Source organism: Tursiops truncatus, chromosome 18, assembly GCF_011762595.2.
Source record: "Tursiops truncatus isolate mTurTru1 chromosome 18, mTurTru1.mat.Y, whole genome shotgun sequence".
NCBI lineage: Eukaryota > Metazoa > Chordata > Mammalia > Artiodactyla > Delphinidae > Tursiops > Tursiops truncatus.
The window spans coordinates 49,252,349-49,280,094 of record NC_047051.1 but is presented as its reverse complement, the minus strand read 5'-3'; the positions used below and the strand labels follow the sequence as shown (position 1 = coordinate 49,280,094).

At 35.4% G+C, this 27,746-nt stretch overlaps 1 long non-coding RNA gene across 1 annotated transcript in view; it reads left to right on the top strand.

Annotated features, from left to right (window-relative positions):
* Positions 1–27,746, top strand: part of LOC117308818 (uncharacterized) — a 497,295-nt gene that overhangs the window by 400,188 nt on the left and 69,361 nt on the right. The window contains exon 10 of the long non-coding RNA XR_012327721.1: positions 5,629–5,758. This is a non-coding gene — a long non-coding RNA (uncharacterized lncRNA). The remainder of the gene's footprint in view (positions 1–5,628; positions 5,759–27,746) is intronic.

Sequence of the window (27,746 nt, the reverse complement as noted above, 5' to 3'; positions counted from 1 at the left end):
CCTGTTTCTCTATGTTTACCCATTTGGCTTCCTGAAGAATGAGAAAAACACATGGTCATTTATTGGCCAGTGTTTCCTTAGTGCCTATCATTTACTGAGCATGTGCTATGGTTCAGGCAACATGTGAATCATTTATATTTTCCCAGTACACTTCCCACAGTAATTCCATACCATAGGTACTACTACTGAGGACATTGAAACCTAAAGAGGTTCAATGAAGCAATTAGCTCCAGAACTAGGATTTAAATCCTTTTTCTCTTCTAACTCTAGATGAAGTTTTAGCAACCAAGGTTGCAGACTAAAGCAATACCTTGGAAAGGGAGACTAGGACTCTAGAATGTTGACGGGCAGCAGTGGAAAATTGGAGGATTTTCTTTGGTACCCTTATGCCTCCCTTTATGCAGTTCTTTCCTCCATCAAAAGATCATCCATTATCTGTAGCCCCAGTAACTCTGTGTAACAAACTACTGGAAAAACTCACTGCCTTAAAACAATATGTATCTATTTAGTTTAAGAATTTACAGGTTAACAATTTGGGTTGGGGTCAGTGGGGCAGTTCTTCCTGTATCCATTACCAGGCTGCCCCAGCCAGCAGTCAGCAGACCACCAAACATGTGCATGAGAAATTATAATTATTTTTATCTGGATTTTATATAATTATCTTTTTATTTTATATATATATATTACATACATATATTACAACGGAGTGATGACAGACATCAGTATTCAAGATAATGTGTAAAAAGCCTTATTATATTAGGTTCTATTCCAGGCAGAGCATGCTATTCAGATAGCTGTGTAATTTTACAGAAGTACCAAAATATTTTACTTTTATGGGTAATAACTTTATTCATAATATTGATTTCCTATACTCACTATCTGAGTCTGGGCTGATAAATCTGTCTTGAAAGGATCTTAAATCTTTTCCTAAAAGTAAATTTTACATGTAACATCCTACTCTTGGCAGCTGTATCAGCTCTACCAGGATTGTTTTCTTTAAGCTGAACCACAGCTTATTTCAACTAAAAAAAATGTAACAGCAATTCCTTATTCAAAATACTATTTGAAAGATTGCTTAACTCAGTAAGTAAGATAGACTTCCAGTGATTTGGGTCAGTAGCTGAGTAAAGCATAATGATTAAAATGACACACACTCTATGTTACTAGAATCGATTTTCTTGTGTGCCCCCTTTATCTCGTGACTTTTATTTTTCAGGCTATTGGGCAATATACATTTCATGGTTTGGAAAAGACAATTACTTGTCTGTGGTTCTCCCAATACTAAATAGAAGAACCTTTGAAGGAAAACGTGTCACTTTATTAGAAATAGTGAAAGGGAGAAAGTGTTCTTTGTAGTTAAAATTATGAAGGAGAGCTCTGTGTCTTGAATCTGATTCTGTTGATATATATTGGGAGCATCTGGAACAATAAAGATTGTTATGAGCCAAGAGAGCTAGAAAGCAGTTAGTCTGATGTTTCATTTATTATTTTCTCTCTAGAACAACTCATTCAGACACTAGGATCCTGGAGAAATCAGAAACAGGAGTGGTTTACGTATGAATTGCCACAGATGACATGCACCTAGACATTTCAAGCTCAAAGTTGAAAACAGGGCACTTAAAACAGGTCTGCTGTTTGGCTGAGGCATTGCCACTTGAGGCATTATCTCAAGTATGGAAAATGAGAGTCTTCTCTTGGGTTTTAGGTTTGGATAGACAGAGGGGAAAAGATAATGAGTTTGGACTATGTATATATAACTCACAGCAGTACATAAAGAACAGTGTTCTGAGGGCAAACAACAATAATAAATAATGGATTGTAAAATGCAAATCTGGAGAGAGGAGTTTTCTGCTGGGCTTTAATCTTGAAGGGTTCTTAAAGCCTTTAAAAAGTATGTAACTTTCTGAGTTTCAAGCAAGAATGACAAATGGCCTAATTGTCAATATACTGGGTACAGAATCCACATAGGAGATAAACAGATACGATTCAATAGGAAACAAGTTGGAAACAGGAAATAGGAGTTGCAAATAGGAATTCAAGTTGGAAACAAAAGAAAATAAAACCTCAGGTAGAAACAGAAGCTGCAGAGTACAAGCCTCTTTTCTTGGCCTGAGCTAAAGTTAAATCAAACAGTCATTAATAATTAATTTTTGTAAAATCGCTGGAGGCCTTTCATTTGGCTGATTCTAAACACAAGGTGCTTTACTGGAGAGATGGCTGTAGCACTGACAGTAGTTATAGCTCATGAAATGAAAGTGAAAAAAGGCGTTCTCTGGCAAAGTTTTTCTTAACGTTTTCTTTTGATTTTTTAAAATATTTATTTCTCAAATAGTATGAGAGCATCCAAATATTAGAGGAGTATTTCTTCTTCTTCTTGTTTCCTATTTATGAAATCTGAGCTTCTAAAAGTCTAGCTGGGTTAATTCATAGTATTAGCAGTAGTATACGTTTTATTAGCTATGGCTTGATGACTCATCTTTTGGCAAACGTTAGAATTCAGGTCTCTCAAGAATCAGACATATGTAGCCTAGATGATAGAAGGCATGCAGAAGTAAACAATGTAGTTTCAGACTGCTGCAATTAGGAGTGTTTTGGCATCCATTTTCTACCCAAAGGGAGACCCCTTACAGACAAGACAAATATAGAAACTTTTTTCCTAACTCAAAAGGCAAGAATTATAAAAACAAAAACTTTGCCTGTCACGGTATAACCACCTACATGACTCCAAACAAAGTATTCAGAAATAACGTTTCAGTGCAAGGCAAATGGGAAGAGGAGTCATCCTCTAAATCAAAGTAAATGGCAGTGGCATTTTTCTGAATCTGTTGGAGGAAGAAACTCCTTAGCAAGAGAGTTAATTAGGTCTTTCCTCTTTGAAGTCTGAACTTTGAGCAATTCCAGAGAGACTTAGAATTTGCTCTATTTAGTTATAAGGGAAAAGAAATATGGGTGCAGTTGACTCAGTGCAAAGCAGAATGGGACAAAAGCAAGGAGGACACAGAGAGATCATTAAGTCAGAAAGATGGAAGCAAGAGGGAGCGTAGAACATTAAAAATATTCCCCCAGCCCCATGAACTCTTCAGTGAGTAGGGGAAGGGGAGGGAGTTAATGATGGAACACCACTTTGCATCACTTATAGCTTGTTGTGTTCACCCATACTTCTGTCAATTGTATACTAAGATGTCTACAGCTCTAAATTTCAGAACATAAGTTCAGTCATTCTCAGTTGAGTTCTTGGTGTCTTTTTATGGTCATGCATTAACTTCATGTATTCTTGTGGATCTATATCTGAGCCAGTTGGATCCCAACTGGCAAGATTCTGGTAGATTAGACTCAATAAGCAGTATCCCTTCTACCATGTTACATATTAAGACTCTCTTCCTCTCTGAAAGCGATATACATTATACACACACTTCATGAGACATAATATTTTGACTTCATAAATGGAAACTAATATTGTGTTTCTGGTTGTAAGATATCTAGTTTTGTAATACCACAAAAAGAATTAAAGTAACTTGACTGTTTAGGGTGCTTTATAAGCTACAAGCACTTTTATATCTATTCTCTTATTTATTCTATCCTTGTTGGGTAGATATAGATTTTTAAAGATGAGAAATCAGGTTGGGGTAACTTAAATAATTAACTTGGGTCCTGTTTTTAGTCGAAAGACCTATAGTTAAGGTTTTCTTTCTTTTTTATAAATCTTGTAATTCTGTCGCCTTGCCGTTCTTTCCAGCATAAACTACTTCCAGGTTATAACTAAAGTCTTTCTTAGGAAGGCTCTTTTTGTAGACCATTTATTTGAACTTCTCTTTCTTATGGCAAAATTTGTTTTGACCACAATCTTATTTTACACATGACTCAGTCATTTTTTTGCTTAATAAAAGTTCTTTTACAAGAATATTATATACTTTCTGTTGTTTAATTAAAAAACAATAAGTATGTATTCTTTAAGGAGAATGAAAATGTATATTCTATAATAAGAAATGCTAGTTCAAAATTCTCAGTTGTTGGCTTCCAATCTGACAGTTGTAAAACAGGCAGATTCACTTTATGAAAAAAGGTTTGCAAAGCCTGTAATAAAGTAGATGATGCTGTACGAACAGAAGGCTCTGTAAATGTGAGATGCATAAGCTTGAATAAACTGTGCTTTTCTTCTGATAAAAATGAAAGAATTGACACATTTGAACTCTGTCATTCCTAACAAAGATTCATTAAATATAACCTGTTAACTTTTCCAAGGTGATCTTGCATATGAATAAAAGGCTATGCTGTATCAAAGATAAAAAGCAGATACTTCAGGTTTTTTTGAAGATTGTTTTTGTATAGTGAATGTTATGGAGAAGCAAAAGTTAGGATAAATACTGTTTTTTTCAAAGCTACAGTAAATAATTCCAAATTCCCGAGAGGTCTGTGTTAAAATGGCTGTTGTATCTAAAAAGGATCATTGACCAGATTGTGAAATTATAGAATCTTTACAACTATGCAGAAAAGGAAATACTGTATTGTCCAATCTGTAATTTTATTGATCATTTTCCTTTTACTCTTCATTTTCGAAGACCCTAAATCCTAAAACTCAGCACCAGTTCCATTCTTCTAGTCCCAGACTTTTAGTTTGCTGGTTATATAACAATATTGTATACTTTCTATTGGTTAGAAAACAATTAAAAAGTATGGTACAAATGAACTTATTTATAAAACAGAAACTGACTCACAGATATAAAAAACAAACTTATGGTTACCAAAGAGAAAAGGGGGGATTAACGGGTACACAGTACTACATCTAAACTAGATAAAAACAATAAGAACCTACTATATAGCATAGGGAAATATACTCAATATCTTGTAAAAAAAAAAAAAGTATAATATTTTTAAGAAAATGCAAATTGATATACTATAATAATATAATATAATATAACCTGTTTGTGTGCCTGAAGGTTGCTATCCTGAGCCTATAAAGCACAGATTTCTCATCGCTGACAGCATAATGTGTCATTCTCTTCATGGCTCTACACCTCAAGTTGGCATAGCCATTTGTTTTATGGCTAGAAGACAAGGAGACATTCTAGGTCATTTGTGTGGAGACAATGGTGTTTTCAGCTAGATTTCCCTTGTCAAAATTGCAGCACAATCACGGAGTATGTCGGATTTCCCATCAGAACTGGACAGGAAAGCCACATGACTCTGGAAAGATCAGATAGCAGCTTGACACATCTGTACTCATGAAGTGTCATGTTGGGAAGCTACTAAAAAAATGATGGTTTCCCCAAAGAAACAGGCAAAGCAAATGGCAGAAGGGACAAATGAGATGGAAAATATGTCCAATCAAAGAGTATTCCCCTCCGAGCGGGGAGGTTCTGAAAGCAACAAGACACCAACCCCAGCCCTAACTATCGTAACTTAGGGGCGGTCTGAGAAATATAAGAGCCAGTATAAAACAGAGGGAAAGTAGATAATGCTAGATTTTCTCCTTTTCATTATAAAATAAGGACTTATTTTATAAGTCCTTATTTATAAGGACTTAGATACCTATCTAGAACCAAAGCCTAAACTTGGTAATTTGAATATGTCGAAACAATGACATGACTATGTTTTCCTTTGTACCCATATGCTTCTTGATTTTTCCAGGAGCAGAGGCCTCTTAATGACCCATCCAGAAGTCAGTGGTTCAAGGACTATCTGTCTGTCATGGATCAACACCTGACAGAGAAAGCCCAGTAATGGAGAAGGTGGAGCAGACTCCCAGACAGGAATAACGGTGGGTACAGTGGTGGCAGCTGTGATGTATGTGTTTATGGCTGCTTGTGTTGGGCCTTTGCCTTTCAGCTCAGTAAGGGACTCAGTTTTGAACACCATTGTCCCTGTCTCCAAAGAGACACTTGGGTTGGAATTGCCAAGTCCAGGAAACTGCTGTCCTTTGGGACAGTGGCATACTGAATCCTGGGGCTGCCTTTCACTAGACTCTGAGTGTCCTGTATTTCTTCAGCAATGCTGGGTGGGAGTGGTGCCTCGACCCTAAGAACCAGCCTTTACAGTGAGAGAGAATATGTTCTATCTGAAATGTGCCAGCAGATAAACTCTCTGAGGGCAGGACTCTTTTCTACATTACATCCCCAGTAGCTGGCACATAGTATGTGCACAGCAGGTGTTTGCTGGATGAATAAAATATAGCATAGTTTTGTCAGATTGAAGCCTTTTCCAAGTAGGTGTTATAATTCTCATCTGCGTTATTTTTATGGAAGTTTCAGTAGGATCACTTCTGCCAAAACAGCTAGAGATTTGTCCCCCCTACCCCCCTTACCAGAGCTGGTAAGTCAGTGAACTGATAACTGATACGAGGACAACATAAAATGAATTTCTTTCCAATTTATCAAAACGGGTTTACTATTTTGTTCTATGAGATTTCTCATATGGGTTGAACTAAGTAGAGTAGTTGGGAAACCACTTATGCTTGATAGGATTTGTACTGCTGTTTCATGAACTTAGTAGTTGTATCTTTGCTTTACTGGCTGGGAAGAGATGCTAGCGATCTCTTTGAAATAACTTTCAAAGCAATTAAAATTTTTTGGACCCCTATTGTTCAAGGAGGGGAGAGATCAAAGACACAATAGTGTCTCTCTGCCATTAAGCAGCATAAATCCTAGTTGAGGGGCAGAGACATGTACATATCTACATGACTCACAACTTCATTTCACAGAGGACCCGCTCAAATGTTCTATCCCCTTACCTGAACTTATTTTGCTTTATAGTCCTTACAACATGTTTGTTCATTATCTGTCTCTTTCCACTAGAATGTAAGCCTATGAAGATAAAAAGGGTTTGTTTATTTTGTTCATTGCTCTGTTTCCAGTGCCCTGGACAGTGGTTGGTACACACTAACCCCTTAATAAATGTTTATTGTTCAATGAACTGTCAGTATCAGGTAACCTATAATTTCCTCATTGATTTAAGACTAGATAAACTGTGAGTCTTTTAATCATAACATTTTATAGTCACCTATGGTCAAGGAAAAATGTCCAGTCAATAAATAATATAAGAATTATAAGAAAAATCCTGTTCCTATCCTATTCAGAAAAGAACTGTGGACTCCAATGGATTTCATGTCTTTCAAACATGTATTAAGACATCTTACTTTCAGCAAAGCTTTTTTTTTCTTTTTAGTTTCTGGAGTTTCTGCTAGAGTCAATTCGCTTTACTACTTCTGTTGCTGAAGTGACAACAGTACAGATGGGCCTCAAAACTGTCTGATGGCATTTTGTAGTATATAGAACCTTATACTCACAGAAATAAAATTTTTATGGATGTTACAGTCTTTGTGGAACTTAAGACCACAGAATCTGAATTGATTACTTGAGGGGGAAAAAAAGAATCAAAATCAATACATAACTGCTTAATGTCTCCCAGACTCTGAATTACAGAAAAATTTTTGTTGAAACACAATGAAGTTATACTGTGCAATTCAGTCACAGAATAAATGATTCAGAGTTGTTTTTGCCCTAAAATCCATCAATAATAGCAGTAATATTTGGTAGCAAATGCAATTTTGAAGACTGATGTGAACTGTCTACTTAAATAACCGTAACACCAACCAATTAAGTTTTCTCATAGTCATTTTCCTCCCTTTTTTTTTTTTTTTATACACCGGTATCTTGGAAAACACCTGCTGATGACAACTAAGGAACTGTAATTCTTCTGCCTTAGCTTGACTTATTTTTGCCTTAGGGAATGAATTAGCATGTAAATTAGACATGACTCATTTTAGCCACCTATCAATCCAAAAATATTTGAACAAGGTAGGCCAAAAATGACTGGCTGGGGATTGCAGAATCTATTGGACTATATTGCTTTCTTTAAAATATATTACTTTCTCTAATTGAATTAGGTTAGCTTCATGTAATTGACACAGACAAACCTGAAGGAGGAGTGGGAGATGATAGCCTGAGGGTCAGGCTAAATTTGAAGTCAGGAAATCACTTAATATTGGGCAAGATGATCTTTAAGTTACCTTCCAACCAGACACTGTATGATTTGAAGAAATTGTAGCCCATCACTACATGCCTCAATCCAGCAGTATCTTGCAGAGTAAGAGTAGGAAGCTGAAATATCTATAATAGAATGGAAAACAAAATTAACTAATCCACCAACCTGGATTGTCAAATACCCTAACCGATATTTTCCAAGCTTGTTGGTCTTAAGGGTCAGTGGATGAGCTTGTTAAAAATACTTAGTCTCAAGTTCCTCTCTATTCCTGAGCTCTGCAGATTCTGATGAAGTGGGAACAATTTGAACCAAAGGGAAAACTTTCCTATAATCCTACCAGGAATTAGATGAACGTAGCTTTACCTTTTCCCAGTAACTAAATAAAATGACTGACCCTATGTATGACCATTTCTAATTATTTACATGTTTGCCTGATCTAGGGGATCATGAATTTAGCTTTGAAATTACCAGGGACAGAAGTTTGATCACATCCAAATTTGATTAATATTTTACATATATACATACTTAATAAGCATTTTAAAAATTATGTACATACTTACATAACATTATTTATATAAAATAGTTATTATACATATGCTTGTTTTTGAAATATTGAGTGGGAAAGAGATTTATGTTTTCCTCTTATTCATATTGCAATATCAATTCTCAGGAAGAGAAGACTTGTCAAACTTTAAAATACTGTGCAATTGCCAATCAGATGTTTTAGATTACATTCTTTAACACCCTATTCATCATGCGGAAAATGATATGAAAGGGATGGGCACACTGATATATGAATAACATTATTAAAAATAAAAAAGTTTTATGGCCTCATGTGTATGAACTGAGATGCCATTTAATTATAGACTCAAATAAATGACTCTCTCAGGATAATTTTTTGCATATTTGTATGTGGTTACTTTGGGGACAACATATTTATTTTTGATAACTTTAAAAGTTCACTCTGTATAAAATAGTTTTTAAAAAGTCCTGGGAATTAGTGTGAAAAAAAAATCATTAATTAAAATATTTAACTTCATGCTGATATTCTATAATGGGGTTGGCACCAGAAAAACACAGCATGACTATTTTTTCCTATAAGAAGGTTTTGTATTAATTATACAGCACACTCATTGAAGGCACAAATGAAGACATTTGCACTCATGCAGCTATGTGGGCAAGTGGACATATACTACCTGTGCAACTAATTATTTTTTTCATTCATTGATGAAGAAACCAACATTCATTACTATATGTTTAGCTCTAATGAGAGATGGCTCTTCTTCTTTGACATTTTATAAGTTAAAAACAACATTAAAATATTTTAAAAATTGCTGGGGAAATCAACATTTCTAGATTAAGATGAGACTGAGGACTGGAGGGATGGATTAACATCAAAGTTGTGGCCTGGGTTTCCTAGAGCATGTTCTTCTGTGCTTCAGCTTCTTCATGAGGAAAATTACAATACTTTCTCTTAGGTTGCAAAGATTCAGTGAGTTCACACATGTAAAATGTTTGGAAGAGTGCCCAGCAAATAATGATGCCCAATAATAATAACTATTGTAATCATTGATCTTAGAACAGGAAGCACTCTCAAGGAAATACAAAGTCCAGGCAGCCCCCTTCTGAAGCATTATAATCTCAGGTCTAAAGATGAGGCAATGAGGGGAAGGTCTAGAACCTACCTCATAAGCCAACTTTTCTTATGAATGTCCACTAAAATGCTTCCGTAGCTCCTCTCTACTTCAAAAAATAATTTTAAAACATTTTCTGAGGCTGTCTGCCTTGGGGCCCCCTGAGTGCCCAGCCGATGTGGGACCTGGCCCCCACCCACCAGAGGGCCCAGGATCTTGGCCTATCCACCAGCACACCTGCAGTAGCCCCAGGAAAAGGCTCACCCATCAGTGGCTAGTACTAGAACTATGACATTGTTCTAGTAGGCCTCACCTACCAGTAGGAGGGCCTCATCCAAAACTAGCAGAATACACATTCTTTTCAAGTGCAGATGGAGCATTCTCCAGGATAGATCACATGCTAGGTCACAAAAAAGTCTCAATAAATTTGAGAAAGTTGAAATCATAGGAAGCATCTTTTGCAACCACAATGCTATGAGACCAGAAATCAACTACAATAAAAAAAAATTACAAAAACCACAAACATGTGGAGAGTAAACAATATGCTACTAAGCAATGAATGGATCACTGAAGAAATCAAAAAGAAATAAAAAATACCTGAAGACAAATGAAAATGAAAACACAACGCTCCAAAATTTATGGAACACAGCAAAAGCAGTTCTAAGAAGGACATTCATAATAATACAAGCTTACCTCAGGAACCTAGACAAATCTCAAATAGACAATCTAATATTACACCTCAAGGTACTGAAAAAGAAAAAAAAAACCCAAATTAGTAAGACAGAAGTCATAAAGATCAGAGTATAAATAACTGGATTGGAGACTAAAAAAACAATAGAAAAGATCAATGAATCCAGGAGCCAGTTCATTGAAACGATAAGCAAAATTGAAAAACTGTTAGCCAGACTAATCAAGAAAAAAAGAGTGTGGCCCCAAGTCAATAAAATCAGAAACTGAAAAGAAGTTACAACCAACACCACAGACATACAAAAGATCATAGGAGTTTACTATGAAATTATGCACCAATAAAATGAACAAACTAGAAGAAATGGGTAAATTCCTAGAAATGTACAATTTCCAAGACTGAGTCAGGAAGAAATAGAAAATATGAGCAATTACCATAATGAAATTGAATCAGTAATTTAAGAAACTGCCCCAAAACAAAAATCCTGAACCAGACAGTTTCACAGGTGAATTCTACTAAACATTTACAGAAGAGTTAACACTTACCCTTCTCAAACTATTCCACAATTCACAGAGAAAGGATTGTTTCCAAACTCATTCTACAAGGCCAGCTTCACCCTGATACCAAAACCAGACAAAGATATCCCCCCAAAAGAAAATTACAGGCTAATATTATTGATGAACATAGGTACAAAAATTTTCAACAAAATATTAGCAAATCAAACTCAACAATATATTAAAAGGATTATATACCATGATCAAGTGGAATTTATTCCAAGGATGCAAGGATGGTTCAATATCTGCAACTTGTTCTCTCCATTCTAGAGTCCTTAAACCTTTTTCCTCTTGCCCAGCCTATGAAAACTCTGTCTTAATTTGAAGGTAGCATCTATTTAACTCAACTTTGAATATCATCAGTGGGCATAGACGTTTGGAATAAAGGCCTAGGAGTCTACTAATACACTTCTACTTCCTGCCTTGCTTCAAACCTCCATTAATTAATGAACACAGAGACAGCTGCTTCCTGAAGATGATGAAAAGGAAAAGAGAAGCAGACAAAGAGACATTCCCATGAATTGCTATTAAAGAATACTGTCCATGCATGCTGATTTATTTTCTGTTACAGCTTTTGATTATCCTTCCCAACTTTCCAGACTATAAGTTTTATGAAAGCAAGAACTCTTATCTTTACCAATATGTATCTAGCAACTAGTACAATGTCTAGAACAAAGTAGACACTTAAAAATTTGTGTTAAATAAATGAATAAATATAATAGGCATTAAATACATATTTATTGTATTCCCATTGCTAAATACATTACTTCATAAAGAGAACATATTTAATAAATATTGAATGAAAAAACAGAAGGTTGACAAGCAGAAAGAGAAAAACAAATACTGTATGCTAACACATATATATGGAATCTAAAAAAAAAAAGGTTCTGAAGAACCTAGGGACGGGACAGGAATAAAGACACAGACATAGAGAATGGACTTGAGGACACGGAGAGGGGGAAGGGTAGGCTGGGACAAAGTGAGAGAGTGGCATGGACATATATGCACTACCAAATATAAAATAGATACCTAGTGGGAAGCAGCCACATAGCACCAGGAGATCAGCTTGGTGCATTGTGTCCATCTAGAGGGGTGGGATAGGAAGGGTGGGAGGGAGATGCAAGAGGGAGGGTATATGGGGATATATGTATACGTATAGCTGATTCACTTTGTTACAAAGCAGAAACTAACACACCACTGTAGAGCAATTATACTCCAATAAAGATGTTAATAAATAAATAAATAATGAAGACATGCTCCTTTTTAAAGAAGAAAAAAAACTATCTGTATTTGCAGTTGACATGATCTTGTATGTAGAATGTCCTAATGAATCCACTAAAAAACTATTGAATTAATAAATAAGTTCAACAAGTTTGCAGGTCATTTGTACAAAGATCATCTGTATTTTTTATACCAGCAATTAACTATTCAAAAATGACTTTAAGAAAACAGTTCATTTACAATAGCATCACAAATAATAAAATATTTAGGAGTAAATTTAACAAAAGGAGTACAAAATGTATACTCTGAAAACTACAAAACGTTGTTGAAGAAATAAAAGATGAATTACATAAAGGGGAAAAAAAAAGCTTGACAAGGAGATGCGGCAGCAAAACCTTGGAGGTCATTTCACACAGCCTTGAGCCAGCTGAGTTGGTAAGATTTGGCTAAGGGTGTTGAATGTGTGAAACTAACCTCTGATCTAATCATAGCACCAATGACAAATGAAAATCAGCAAGAAAGGATCCTACTCTTCATTGTATGTCCCTGAGTCTTCTGATTCAAGTTGATTATACTAAATCTCTGTCAAGAATTTTGCCTTGACTTTGTAGCAGTGGTTCTGGGCTTATACAAAATTTCACTTTGAGATGATGATTAGAAAAGAAGTGTGTGGTATGAGACTGGTAAAAAAAAGTGAAGTGAATTGACCTAGTTAGCTGAATGCTCCAAACAATTGTATGAACTCAAACAACGTGGAGCATCTTACATATTTTATAAAGGAAAAACAGAAAGGACTGGTGTCTTGAGGAGAGTTCTTTTGGAATAAATATACAATATTAGAGTGAACATGCTTTGTTATTAAACAAATTCATGACCTCGAAAATTCATTTTTTAAACTTCTCTGTGACGTGAACAAAAGTAAAATTAATTATCTCATGGTTATCCCAGAAAAAGGGACAAGTGTGAAAACATTCCCTTTTGCTATAGAGTACTGTGAATATACTGTTATAGAAATACCATGTTATTAAGCGACTGTTTATTCATATACATGTGAGATGGGATTGAGTCCTAACACTCTATCCACAGTCAAACACAGTGCCCAAATCTTTACTGAAATTACATATTTTTCTTTTGAAATCAAATAGCTTATCAAACATGCTCATCTTATCAAATAACATAAACCTTCCTATTAACCTCTTCTAGTTCCTTTCATTTGCTCATGTAGATTCATGCAGTGTCATTTTCTTATTTCAATACAGCTTTGGTCTCACCCTCTTCTTGAACTTGTTATTTTCAAATACATTACATTTCCATGTTAAGCCTATTGTTATAGACTTAACAATACAATCATATATGTACTGTTTTTTTTAAAATTTATTTTATATTGGAGTATAGTTGATTTACAATGTTATGTTAGTTTCAGATGTACAGCAAAGTTATTTAGTTATACATATATCTATTCTTTTTCAGATTCTTCTCCCATATAGGTTATTACAGAGTACTGAGTAGAGTTCCCTGTGCTATATAGTATGTCCTGATTATCTATTTTATATACAGTAGTTTGTCTATGTTTATCCCATCCTCCTAATTTATCCCTCCACACACACACACACACCTTTCCCCTTCAGTAACCATAAGTTTGTTTTCTAAGTCTGTGAGTCTCTTTCTGTTTTGTAAATAAGTTCATTTGTAAAATTTTTTAGATTCCACATATAAGTGATATCATATGATATTTGTCTTTTTCTGACTTATTCACTTAGTATGATAATCTCTAGGTCCATTCATGTTGCTGCAAATGGCATTATCTCATTCTCTTTTATGGCTGAGTAATATTCCTGTATGTACATATATATATATATCTTACATCTTCTTTATCCATTCATCTGTCGATGGAAACCTAGGTTGCTTCCATTCTTGGCTATTGTAAATAATGTTGCTATGAACACTGGGGTGCATGTATCTTTTCAAATACAGTTAGTTTTTAAATAAGAGGAGAAAGGCAAAAAGATCTTTTCTGAATGAAGGTGTGCTTTTCTAATTTAACTGTCATGAGAAGTGCATTTAATCTCATCACTCATATTCCTTGCATTTTATTTGTGCTGAATCAAACGTTCAGATCCGTGTTGTTCTATTATACTATGAACTTGTGGAAGGTTTGATAGTGTTCAGCAAGTAAGTAAATACACGCCTGTTGAGTGTAAGATGACCATAAAATGTTTGTGCCTTTTACCTTTATATACTTTATAATACTTGCTATTAACTGGTCTCAGTAACCATGACACAACTTCCCTCACCTTGAAATGAGCTACAAGTCATATCTGAATATATGACAGGAAAAGATATATATGTAAACAGGAATGAGAAGCATGACTTCATAGCCTTATGTTTATTGTAAAGTTCTACCCCTACTCATTTATTCTCACTTTTTATTTTTACTTTTGCTCATTTCTCCCTTCCATTTTGAATCATTATACAGAACATTTATCTCAGAATTCTGCTGCTCATTGATTGCTGACAATCAATTCTTTTTGATTGTTTGATTTTTCTTTTCCTGAGAGAAGTTAGCGCTCCAAGTGACTCGGGCTGCTAACACCTGCTATGGAGTTAGAGAGGAGTAAAGTATAAGCCATTAATTTTTTTCATGGACAACTAGTGAGAACCTGGTATACCGCCTGGGAAGAGGTAGATTAATGAGAAGGGGATGAAATATTGATTCTAATGTTACCTATTTCTGGATTCAATGTAGACAACTCTTCAGGTAAGTTTTGGCATTATACATCCTCTTGAAATAATTGAGAATGTCCGGTGTAAAAAAAAAATTTAGTTACTTTTATTTTTAAGCCATATTTATTGATGTGTAATTTGTTTACAGTAAAATTTATTCTTTCTTAGGTATACAGTTTATTTTTGACAAATGTATACAATTGCATGACCACCATGGCAACAATGATACAGAACGTTTTTATCATCTCAGGGAGTCTCTAGTGCCTGTTTTTGGTGTATATCCTCCACTTCCCCCCCACACCTTCTGGTAACCATTGACTTGATTTCTGTATCTATAGTTTTGCCTTTTCCAGAATGCCATAGAAATAGATTATACGGTATGCAGCCTTTAATGTTTGACTTATTGCACTTAGCATAATGCCCTTGAGATTAATGTTGATGCAGGTATAAAATTTCTTTCTATTGCTGAGTAGTATTCAATTGTATCATATATCACAATTTCTCTATATATTCGACAATTTTTGGACATTTGGGTTGTTTCCAATTTTTGAAAATTATGAGTAGAGCTGATATAAACTCCCATGTACAGTACTTTGTGTGCACATATATTTTTATTTCTCTTGGGTAAATACTTAGGAATGGCATTGTTGGGTTGTATGGTGAGTATGTTTAATGTTATAAGAAACTGTCTGTTTTCCAAAGTAGCTATCCCTAGCCATGCCATTTTTGCTTTCCCATCAGTAATGTATCAGACTTCCAATTGTGCCACATCCTTGATAGCACTTGTTATTGGCAGTTCATTTTTTTTTTAATTTAGCCATTCAGTAGGTATGGAGTGATGTCTCTGTGGTTTTAGTTTGCATTTCCCTAAAGGCAAGCTTTGTTGACCAACTTTTTATGTGCTTTTTTGCAATTTATGTCTCAATTTTGTTGAAATATCTGTTCAAATTTCTTAACTCATTTTTCTAAATTGTTTTTTGTTATTATTATAAATGAGTTGTAAGAGTTTTTAAAACTACACTTTGGATACAAGTTGTTTATCAGATTTTGTAAATATTTTCTCCCAGTCAGTGGCTTGTCCTTTCATTTTCTTAACAGCATTCTTAAAAAGCAGGAAATTTTGATTTATGAAGTCCAACTTATCAAGTTTTTTTCTTTTTCTTTAATGGCACATGCTTTTTTGTATGTGGAAGTGCATATATTTTTGGAAAGACTATCCTTTGGCCATTGATTTACTGTGATACATTTGTTGAAAATCAGTTGACCATATGTATGTGTGGAGGTTCATTTCTAAACTTCACTTGTTCCTGTTTTACACTAATACTGTCTTTATCATTACAGCTTTATAGTTAATCTGAAATCATGGCGTCTAAGTACTCCAATTTTTTCTTCTTTTCAAAATTGCTTTCGTTGTATATGTCACTTTACAATTTCTACAAAAAAGAACATTTTGGAATTTTGATTGGAATTGTGTTTAATCTGCATATCAATTTATGGAAAATTAATATCTTAACAATATTAGTTATTTCAATCTATGGGTATGATGTAACTCCCATTTGTTTAGATTTTATTAATTTTTCCATTAATTTTTGTAATTTCCAGAAGATCTTGCAATTATTTTTAAAGATTATATCCAGGAATTTCATGTATGGATATAAAATTTCATGTATGGAATTTCATGTATGGTCCTATTGTAAATGACACTATTTTAAAAAATTTTATTTCTAATTGTGCATTGGCACTATATGGAAAACATTTGATTTTTGCATATTGACATTTATCATTCAAACTTGCTAAACTAACTTATTAGTTCTAGTTGTTGTGGGGGTTTTTTTGTAGATTATTTGGGACTTTCTATTTAGATGGTCATGTCATCTGTGACTAAAAACTGTTTTTATTTCTTCCCTTCCCGTTTTTATGCCTTTTATATTTTTCTTGCCTTAATGCAAAGTTTAGGATCTCTAGTACAATGCTGAATAGAAATGAAGTGGTAAGAGCAGAGATACTTGCCTTATCTCCTTTTCTTAATATATTCAATTAAAAGTATAAAGATAGTAAAAATCAGAGTGGTGTCAGAAGCTAAGTTCTAGCTCCAGATCTACCATTAACTGTTAATTGAGATACTAATTTCCTCTTTATTGTAATGAATATCCCCAAGAATGAAAAGTGTTTAATACCAAATTAAAAACCTATTTACAGTATGAAATAAAATATCAGATTTCCTGATCATATTTTGTATATATATGAATGAAACAGAAAAATGCCTGAGATTTGATTAAACTTCCTGATCCATAGGCAACAACATTTAAGGATATATCCATACAGTTATACCTATTACTCAACAGTACTTGAATCTTATTGCTTAGTCACATATTGTGTACACATTAAATATTTAGATAATTATAAATCTAAAGTTAAAAATAAGCTATGAGGCTATATTGTACAACACAGGAAATATAGCCGATATTTTATAACTATAAATGGAATATAACCTTTAACAATTGTGAATCACTGTATATTGTACACCTCAAACTTATATAATGTTGTACATCAACTATACCTCAAAAAAAATACCCAGATTATTTTGTTAATCAGTTAAAAAGTTATCTACTTGCAGTTTTAGTTTTTGTGTACCCTGCCTTCTAAGATTACAGTTGGTGATTGAAAATAAGATATGAATTGCATTATAAATTATAACATTAGTTTTATGGTTTTAAAATTAGCTTTTTGTAGGTTGAAATTGTGAAAATTAATTCTTTAGATCTGAATGTCTTTGGGTAAATACAATTAAAATTTTCTTAAGTTTCTCAAGAGTGGCTAGAAGCAGGCTTTAGATGATGGTGACCCTACCCAGAATGTGTACCGAATTCTCATTGTTTTTTAATAAAAGAATGTGGAAACAACAATTCAGTGAGGAATTTTTAAAAAATATACAAATGTGCTCTTTCCATTTATACTTGCTTGAATTTAACCTCTTTTTCCCTTTCACCCAGAGGTATCTATTACCTTAGGAAGATATGGACTGTAATAATTTGGAATGTAAAATAGCCAATTTTAGCTTTTGACTCACAAAATAGGATCTTACAACCCATAGACAGACAATAGTTCTGAAAGCCTTTGCATATCGAGTAAAACTTGTTGATCTGAACTGAGATTTTAAGCCATAGGTAGTAAGAACTCAAGATACGCCCAGGTTAAAAATGAAGTCTAAAAATTCTTTTAATTAAATTTTTTTAAGTTTAATTTTTTATTTTTGGTGAGAACATTTAAGTTCTACTCTCTTAGCCAATTTTTATAAAGAGCCTTTATAACTGAAGAGTGGAGAAGGCAGAGACTCTTAGAAAATGAGACTTTCCCTCAGAGCTCTGCTTTCCCTTTTCCAACCTTCATCCTTCAGGCTTTGCCTTGGGTGTGAATCCTAAGAAGGAAGAAACTCTAGGTGGGGACTTCTGGATCTCAGGGCAATTACCACTCAAGGAGTCCCCTCTCCAACATCCAACACAGAGCAGGTACAGATGAAGGAAACAGTGTTGTGGTATGTTTAGGAAGAAAGAGGGCCTAAGATAATATAAATGTTCCTGAGTAAAACTCAGCTCTCAAGTGGAGTTGTGTGAATTCCACAGACTCCTTGGTAGCCTGAGAGGGTTATAGAAGATCAGTGAGCAGGAAATTAAGCTGTAGCTGCAGTGTGGACCCAAAAAACAGTTCTGGCTACACATAAGGTAATCTGCAGTGCTCATGAGGGGAAGACTGGACAACAGGGAGAAGTGGCTGATGTCTTTGGAGACAACTGGCATGCCTTGCCCAGGCTGAGAAAGCAATTCACAATTATATAAATTGGTACATAGCCATGGACACATCAGCATTAGAGGCTGTGAGCGGGTGTGCAAAGACAAAAGGGGCAAGACATTCATTCAGGGGACAGCATTTGGACCTCTGATAATCCAATGCTATGAGAAGATTAGCTTTTCTTTTCTCTGTCCCCAGGCACTATCTTGGCAGGAGGCAAGGATGGGAGACCTCCTTGATGGGGAAGAAAGCCTGGGAGGGAGATTAAACTTTGACCCTGGCCCCATTTATATCCAAAATAGAATGACTTCCCTTTAGTTAGAAAGTGTAAATCATTCCTCTAAGCCTGTCATCAGAGGGAAAGGCACTCAGGAACAAAATGAAGTATGTCTTGAATATTAAAGGAACTTTTTGTTTTTTGCACTTTGGGAGTATCATGTGTGAATTCTCATCCTATTCCACCCTTACAGAAAAAACTAATTTTTCAGGACAGAAAATTTGTTTCATACATGTGGTATGTGGCTACTGACCCTTTCAGTGATGATATTAAGCTGAATGCTTGACTTTCTGGCAAACCCCACCTCTTACCTCTATCTTGTCAAATTTGGAGTTAGAAATTCTGAGAAAGCTTTGAAATTTGTCTCTACTTCAGTGAAAATATATTTTGTGTACCATGATGAATCAATTGCAATCTAAATTTTTGAACAGTAAAACATTCTTTACAAAAAAGTAACTCGTTACTGAAACAAAATTTTAAAAGTGAATACACAAAAGGATTTATATGGCTTTAATTTAGATGATCAGCCTGAGCCGATCCAATTGCACCTGCCAGCATCAGTTAAAAATAAAATACTAACATGTTTATGGCTAATGTTCATGAAAGGATGTATTGTCTGTCCAAAACAAAGCAGGATTGTTTCCTCTTGATTGTAAAGGGCTTCTTGCTTCCCCTGATGCTCAAAACTTATGTCATGGGGCTATTTAGAAGTGAGTAGTATCCACATCTTCTATACTTTGAAAATGAGAGTTGTCATCTGAGTTTCAAGGTTTCCTTAATACCCATGCCAATTTTAGTTTCAATATTTCAAGAGAAATTAGACAGCATGTGTAGGCAAGAGTAATTCAAATGTATTATTTATTCTTAGATTTTTTTTTTACATCTTTATTGGAGTATAATTGCTTTACAATGGTGTGTTAGTTTCTGCTTTATAACAAAGTGAATCAGTTATACACATACATATGTTCCCATATCTCTTCCGTCTTGCGGCTCCCTCCCTCCCACCCTCCCTATCCCACCCCTCCAGGCGGCCACAAAGCACCGAGCTGATCTCCCTGTGCTATGCTGCTGCTTCCCACTAGCTAGCTATCTTACGTTTGGTAGTGTATATATGTCCATGCCTCTCTCTCGCTTTGTCACAGCTTACCCTTCCCCCTCTCCATATCCTCAAGTCCATTCTCTAGTAGGTCTGTGTCTTTATTCCTGTCTTACCCCTAGGTTCTTCATGGCATTTTTTTCCCCTTAAATTCCATATATATGTGTTAGCATACAGTATTGTCTTTCTCTTTCTGACTTACTTCACTCTGTATGACATTTAACTTTGGAACATGAATCAGATGGACTTAGGTTTAGAAGTAAGGATGAATTTCTTGCCTCCTGATAATCACTGACTATAGCAATGGTTCTTAAATTGCTGTCACTAGATCAGCCGCTTCGTGTGGGACCATTCTATGGGAACTTATTAAAATTCTCAAGCCCCGCTCCAGAACTGCTGAATCAGAAACTCTGATTGTGTGGCTTGTATTTTAACAAGACTTCCAGGTGATTCCAATGCATGCTAAAGATTGAAAACCACTAATCTATAGAATACTACTAAAGAAACATCACTTATCCTGAAATCCCTTAAAAATGAAACTACTGCATATTTTGAATGCTTTGGTAAAAATCTTTCCAAGAAGTAGCTGGACCAGTAATCTATTTAGCATTATTTTATTTACATGTATTAAAATGTTTAATTATAAATTTCTTAAAAGGGTATACATAATGGTATGTATGGTCACTTTTGACTCTAAACATATATGATATACAAATATAAGAAAAGTAAATGTATAAAAGCATTTAGAAATGTGACTGGCCATTAATTGAATGCTAATAAAAAGTGATAACACTTAAGGAGCATCTATTTCATGTAGCAACATGCTAGCCAGTTTTACATATATTATTTTGTGTAGATATCTAATATTTATAACAAATGTAAAATATCTTTCCAAATGTCACCCAATTAGGAGGTGATAAGTCAGATGCAAGTCTGTTCTTCAACTATAGCCTTACCTCCTTAAGTTAATTTACTTAAGTGATCCTACTCTAGCTAGGAGATTCATTGATGACAATAATAAGATATTAGTTTGGAATACTAGTCTCCTAGTGATAATCAGTGTGCAGGTAATATCATGTATTTTATTAATATGGTGATACCCTGGAATAAAGCCATTGAGGGAGAGGCTCATCAGTAGCAGCCTTTATATTTATGATGTGCTTAAATATCTCTTCTATCACTTCTCTCTGATGTTAAATCCTCTTTATAATCTGAGTACTTTGGTGACTCAGACTAAAGTCATGACTTTCCCATGACTCTGTTTTATATATCACTACTTAAAGAATAGTCTTGGGCTTCCCTGGTGGCGCAGTGGTTGAGAGTCCGCCTGCCAATGCAGGGGACGTGGGTTCGTGCCCCGGTCCGGGAAGATCCCACATGCCGTGGAGCAGCTGGGCCCGTGAGCCATGGCCGCTGAGCCTGCGCGTCCAGAGCCTGTGCTCCGCAACGGGAGAGGCCACAACAGTGAGAGGCCCGCGTACCGCAAAAAAAAAAAAAAAAAAAAAAATAGTCTTCATAACTAGACTAAGAGAAGAGCATACAACAAGAATGGAATTTAAGTCAGTAGTTTGCTATATCAAAATTTTATTGCATTATTTTAAAAGTATATTTTCTCTGAAAACTTGGACTCTATGCTACATTATTGCTATCTCAAACATTTTTTTTGGAAAGAGTAGTGACAAACTAAGTTTGAAAAATACCTTATCACTCTGCTCTGTTGTTATTCCGCTCTGTATAAGTACATATTCAACATCAATGAAATAAAATCCAATTGCCCACAACAATTAGGCAGAACTAGCAATATCTGGAGGGCTGATATTATAGGTGGAAGTAGGGAGAAGACATTCAGGAGACTGGGATTCAATAAAAAGCTATAAATTTTCAGTTTATGGGCTCAGAGTTCAAGAGAACACTGCTATTATTCAGTCAAACTATCAAGAGGTCATAAGACTCTTGGATCAGATAAGACTTTTGCTTTCCTCTGAAGCTGCACTAAACCTAGAGTAAAGAATTTTTTTGGAAAGTATGAACAGATTAGGATAACCGTTATGGATTGAATTGTGTCCTCCAAAAAAAGACGTTGAAGTCCTAACCCCCAGTAGCTTATAATACGACCTCATTTGGAAATAGGGTCATTGCAAATGTAATTAATTAACATGAGGTCATACTGGGGTAAGGTGGGCCCTTCATCCAATATGACTGGTATTCTTATAGGAAGTCAGAAACATGGAGGGAAGAGGGTCATGTGAAGACACTCGCATAGAGACTGAAATTGGAGTGATACACTATAAACCAAGGAATGCCTGGGACTACCAGAAGCTGAAAGAGGCAAGGAAAGACCCTCCCCTAGAGGCTTCCGTGGGAAAATGCCCCTGTCAACACCTTGATCTGGGAAGTGTGACAGAATACTTTTCGGGTGTTTTAAGCCACCCCGTTTGTGGTACTCTGTTACGACAGCCCTCGAAAACTAACACAATGAGGTGATGGGAGAGGAGAGAAAGAACAGAAAAGGGAAACTGAAAATTCTCTAAAAAGCATTAGTTAATTCAGCAGAACCAAGAAAGCTGACTCCCAAGCTTACTATGGAAAGGTCAAGAAACAACCTGATTTATCTTGTCTGATCCCCCAAAACTCAGGAAATGATAATGCAAGGTATGTGTGTTAACTAAGTTCCTGGACCCTATTCCAACATGTGTGTGTGGAGCCTTCCCCACACTAACCAGCAATTCTTGGATACCTGCAGCATTTCCAAGAATTCAATTCAATTCTGACATTATCTACCTGGAGATAGAATCAGATTCTATAGGTAAAGGGTCCAGTTCTGCAAGACCACCCTTTACTTCATCCACCAATTGCAAGCCCACGTTACCTGTGCTTCTGACTGACTACAGATTGGAGATTCTAACAACCCCCTCCAACTCAAGATACCAATCCTAAGTCCAGACCATTACCTGTATGTCTAACTGACAGGCTTAGATCAGAAGTTTTCACAACTCCCTCATTGGGTTCAGTTACTTTGCTAGAATAGCTCATAGAACTCAGGAAACCTATTTACTCACTAGATTACCAGTTTATTACAGAGGATATGAATCAACAGTCAGATGAAGAGATGCTTTTGGTGAGGTCCCAAACATAGGAGCCTCCGTCCTCATGCAGCTTAGGGCTTGGCAAGGTGGCTTGTAGAAGTGTTCAGTTTCCTTGACCTGGAAGCTCTCCAAATCCCCTCCTTTTGGGTTTTTATGGAGACTTCATTACTTAGGCATGATTAACTCATTGACCACTGGTGACCGATTCAAGCTTTAGCCAGCCTCTCTCCTCTCCCAGGAAATCAGGGGGTGTGACTGAAAGTTTCAAACCACTATTCAGTTGGTTCCCCTGGCAACCAGCCCCCATCCTTAGGTACTTTGTAAAAGTCACCTTCATTAACATAAAGCCAGTTGTGATGGAAAGGGCTTGTTATGAATAATAAGATACCCATTTCACCTTTATGGCTCTGAGGCATTTCCAGGAGTTGTAGACAAAAGACCAAATATTACAGAAAAAGAGGCTCCCATTGACTTTATTGCTTAGGAAATTCCAAGGGTTTTGGGAACTGTGAGCCAGGAACTGTGGAGGAAGACCAAATATAAGTGAGAAATATATTTTGGTCATCTGAGTGACCAAATATATATATTTATTATAAATCATAATATCACAGTATGGAAGCTGAGATGAGGGAGAATGGGAGCTGAAGCATAAGTGGGTAGAGACAGAATCAAGCAGGAGGCAATAGTATAGAGACAAGGATCATCAGACCAGCCCCATGGGCTTCTGAATAGAAAGAGATGAAGATCTTGGAGAATCTTCCTGAGATCCTGGAATGTAGCAGCAGGTACTTTTTATATTAAGAGCCCAAGAAATCTAAATCAAGAGTAGGAGGGAGTTTCAAAAAGTGCTGAGCTAGCATGGACAGATCTCTTGATATTTTAAATTTTTAATGGTGTGACAATACAATTTAAAGATGGGGCAAGGTGGGAAGAAAGGCCAGCTTGTAAACAATGATATTACAAAAACAGCTGCATCTTGGCAACAGTGTGATTTGACAGGACTTAAAGAAGGTGAAGTCAAATTGGAAGAAGTTGGGTTCCATGTAAATGTTTTCTAGTTTAGAATAAATTTTTAGAGAGAAGAACACCCAATTAACCCTGGCTATTGAGGAATAGATATGTTAAGGACAACCAAGGAATTGCGAGTTACTTCTCTTTAAGGCTATTGGAAAAAGAACCATCATATTCTACCTAAATGCAAAGCCTTTGAAACCTAATTTTAAGTATGAAAATCTATGAGCAGTTTATTAAAGATACAATTTTTCTTCTTTGTCATAAATCTTTAAATGACTTGGTGTTTCGCTTTTAAATGTATATGGTGTCTTTGTAAAAATCTACTTAAATTCTTTTTTTATGCTATATTAATTTAATGAATCACTTTTCATTTGAAAAATAATTGGTTGTCCTGCTGTTTTTCTACCTCAAGTTTGAAAAACAATGACCCTAATAGTAGCCGGAAAATGAATGAACGCAAATTCTTTGGTGTTGTCAGGAAGGGGAAAATTTCCTCCTTTACCCCTCTTAAGTTCTTGTGGCTGGACTAATAATAAAATCAATGCAAGACAGATTAACAGGAGAAAAAGAAACAAATTTTAATTCATGCACATGGAGGTGGCATAGAAACGGGTCCTAAGAGGTGGCCAAAGCAGGCAGCTTTTATACTTTTTAGACAAAGAAAATAATAAATTTGGGAGGAATTGACAGGACAAAGAAACTTAGTTTATGGGTGCTCCGTTAGTGAAGAATCTAAACAGAATGTGGGTTTGGGGTAGTAAATTAAAGAAGTAACAAGATTTGTTTATAGAGGCTTCTCAGGCTGAATTCCTTATCTGCAGAGTGAACCTTTCATATGGCGGGTTTATTTCCTGCTTTCAGGGAAAAATATGTTTGTGTAATATATATATATATGTCTTAAATGGCACGAATAGATAATGCTTGTATAATTTAAGTTTGACATTACATTTACCAAAACCGATGGAGTTCATTTTAACTGGTAAATGTAGTAGAAAATAAAGGACTGTGAACAAGGAAAAACAGAGCATGGCTCACCACCCAGTTCTGCAAGAGTTAAAGTTGTAACCCGTTGAGGTTGCCCGTGGACAGTGCATACTGAAAGGAATTCGGGATGAAAAACAGGATGAGGTACTCTGTACTTCACATAAACAGATCCTTAGATAGTTAAATGTATATGTCAGGAAGAACTTCAGTGATCCCAGATTCTTGCACAGAATAACACTAAAACCATTAACTTGAGATCTCTGTTCTTTGTGATTAGCAGCAATCTTTTACCACGATGTATGATTGACTGCATGTATTTCCTAGCCAAAAAAGTCATACATAAACTGGCTTCTCCCCTGTCTCTCTCTTTGGAGCAGTTTCCTCAGAGCCACTGAGTGGCTTTCTCCCAGGCTATAGTCCTCAGTAAGTCCTTGAATAAAACTTAAACTCACAACTCTTATGTTGTATGTTTTACTTTAAGTCAGTACATCTTAAATTTTGAAGAATTGGCACATGTGGGAAAAAAATCAATGTTTTGGGGGTTTCATTTTCCTTTAGAAAATAGTTCTAAGGCTAACTCTTTCTGTTCACAATGTCCCATTTTCAAATTGTGTAGTTTAAAAAAGTGGATTTAGGTCAAGGGCTATTTCAAAAATCAAATAGGGTCACTAATTCCCTCAGAGAATTATAAGTAGTTGTGAAGTGAACCAGTTTTCCTAAATGCTGCCTGGATGATATGTGTTACTTTAATTCAGGTATTATAACATTAAAGCTTCTTTCAGTTGTGGCTTATGTATATTTCAAAAAGACAGCATTACTTCACCTCCTAATTTGATGTCACTCTTTTTATGAATTTCTTTTTATGACTTTCTCAAGAGGCTAGGCTACATAAATCAGAAATTCAGACTATAATTTCTTCAAAAACTATTCAGTTAAATTAAAAATTTAAACTGAAAACAATTTAGTTTCAAAAATATGATGAATACTTATTATATTGAAAAAATGATGAGTATTGTGACATACACAAAGATGATGCAAATATGTGATAATATGTATAGATACAAAAACGTGCTGCATCCTAAAAAAGGAGAAAATATCAACTTTTCTATCACCAGATTTAAAAGTTAGAATTGTTTACAAAAAAATTTCCCATGAAGATAAATGTTTCAAAGAGTTTGTTTTAATTCCCACTTGTCAAATTCTGTCTTCATCAAATATAAATACAGATGTGAAACTTTTGTAAATAACGGTAATGCACTATTACTAAATAGGGTTTTTTTTTTTTTTTGGAAGTGGGGATGCATTTATCTTGATCAGTTTTCACATTCTCACTGAGTGTGATCAGCCGTTCCTTATGTTCAATGTTTCCTGGTGAAATGGCTATAATTAAGTGGGCAGTGTGTAGGTGCAGAAAAATAATAGCTAGCACTTATGTAGTGCTTACTGTGTGCCAGGCTATTTGAAACTCTTTATACATATTAATACGGTTAATTCTCAGAACAACCCAACAACATGTAACTAATATTCTCTCCATTTAACGCGGAGAGATTAAGTAACTTGTCCAAGGTTACACAGCTGTTAAGTGACAGGCAGAATTCAGATACAGGTAGTTTGATCCTGGAGATTATGCCTTAGACCATAATTCTATAGCCCAAGATTTTACAGTAATAACTCTGTAGAGTTATTCACTCACAGACTCACCATTAAAAATATTGATTATGCTAAATTGGGATAAGGATGGAAGAGGGAGGCAGAAGCTACTCTGATGAACTATGCAGCTGAGGAAATTTATCAAATTCATGGTTTTGTATTTGTAGAACTCACCCAATGGCCTGCTCTATCACAGAGGCATTTGTAATATACCATTCAGGTTATATCTGAGTTGCAACAATTCAACTGCTTTCAGATCCCTCAAATCAATTTAAAAATGAACATTATGGACGAGGGTTAATAAATATGTGTATCTAGTGGTCAGCCACAACCAAGTGTCTGAAGAAATGAAACAACTGGCGCTCTCCTTCTGGACACACACACAGTGAGGCAGGGATAACAAGTAGTTATCAGTAAACCAGCTCCCGGGGCTGGCTAGGGCTGCCTGTGTGCCCAGGTAGCTGCGTTCTGGAGAATTCTGAGGCTACATGCAGATACCAAAGGGAAAGAGGCTGCCCTGAGTTACCAGCAGTTACGAGGGTACATGTCATCTTAGGTAAGAGGATAAAATGTCTAATTCCAGTAATTATGAAGAGTCCTTCAATTCAGTGCGTAGCACTAATCAAATTCTCCCTTTACCCCAGTTTGCCTTTCACAGTCAGTAATCATTTACTTTTGCCACTCTGCCTCTGTAGTTTGTCAGGACACAGTATGTTTCTAATTTAAGGTCTTTTAAATGAAGGTATTATGGAAGTATAAAACATTTTAATTCAGTCGTTTAAGGTAGCATTGTAAACCCAGTTAGAAAAATAAACAAATAAGGAAATATACCTCAAAAACTTGATTGCTTTTTACTTGCTGTTCTGAAGAAGTTGTAGTTCTGGAGAAATTATTTATTTCTCCCAAGAAGCAAAACATCACTTATAATATGAGTGCTTCTGGCACATATGCTTGAGAAAGAATCACCTGTTTGCAAAAAAAAAAGCACTGAACAAGAATCTATTGTGTATATGGTGTATACACAATAGTCAGGGTGATCACAACTCTTCCTG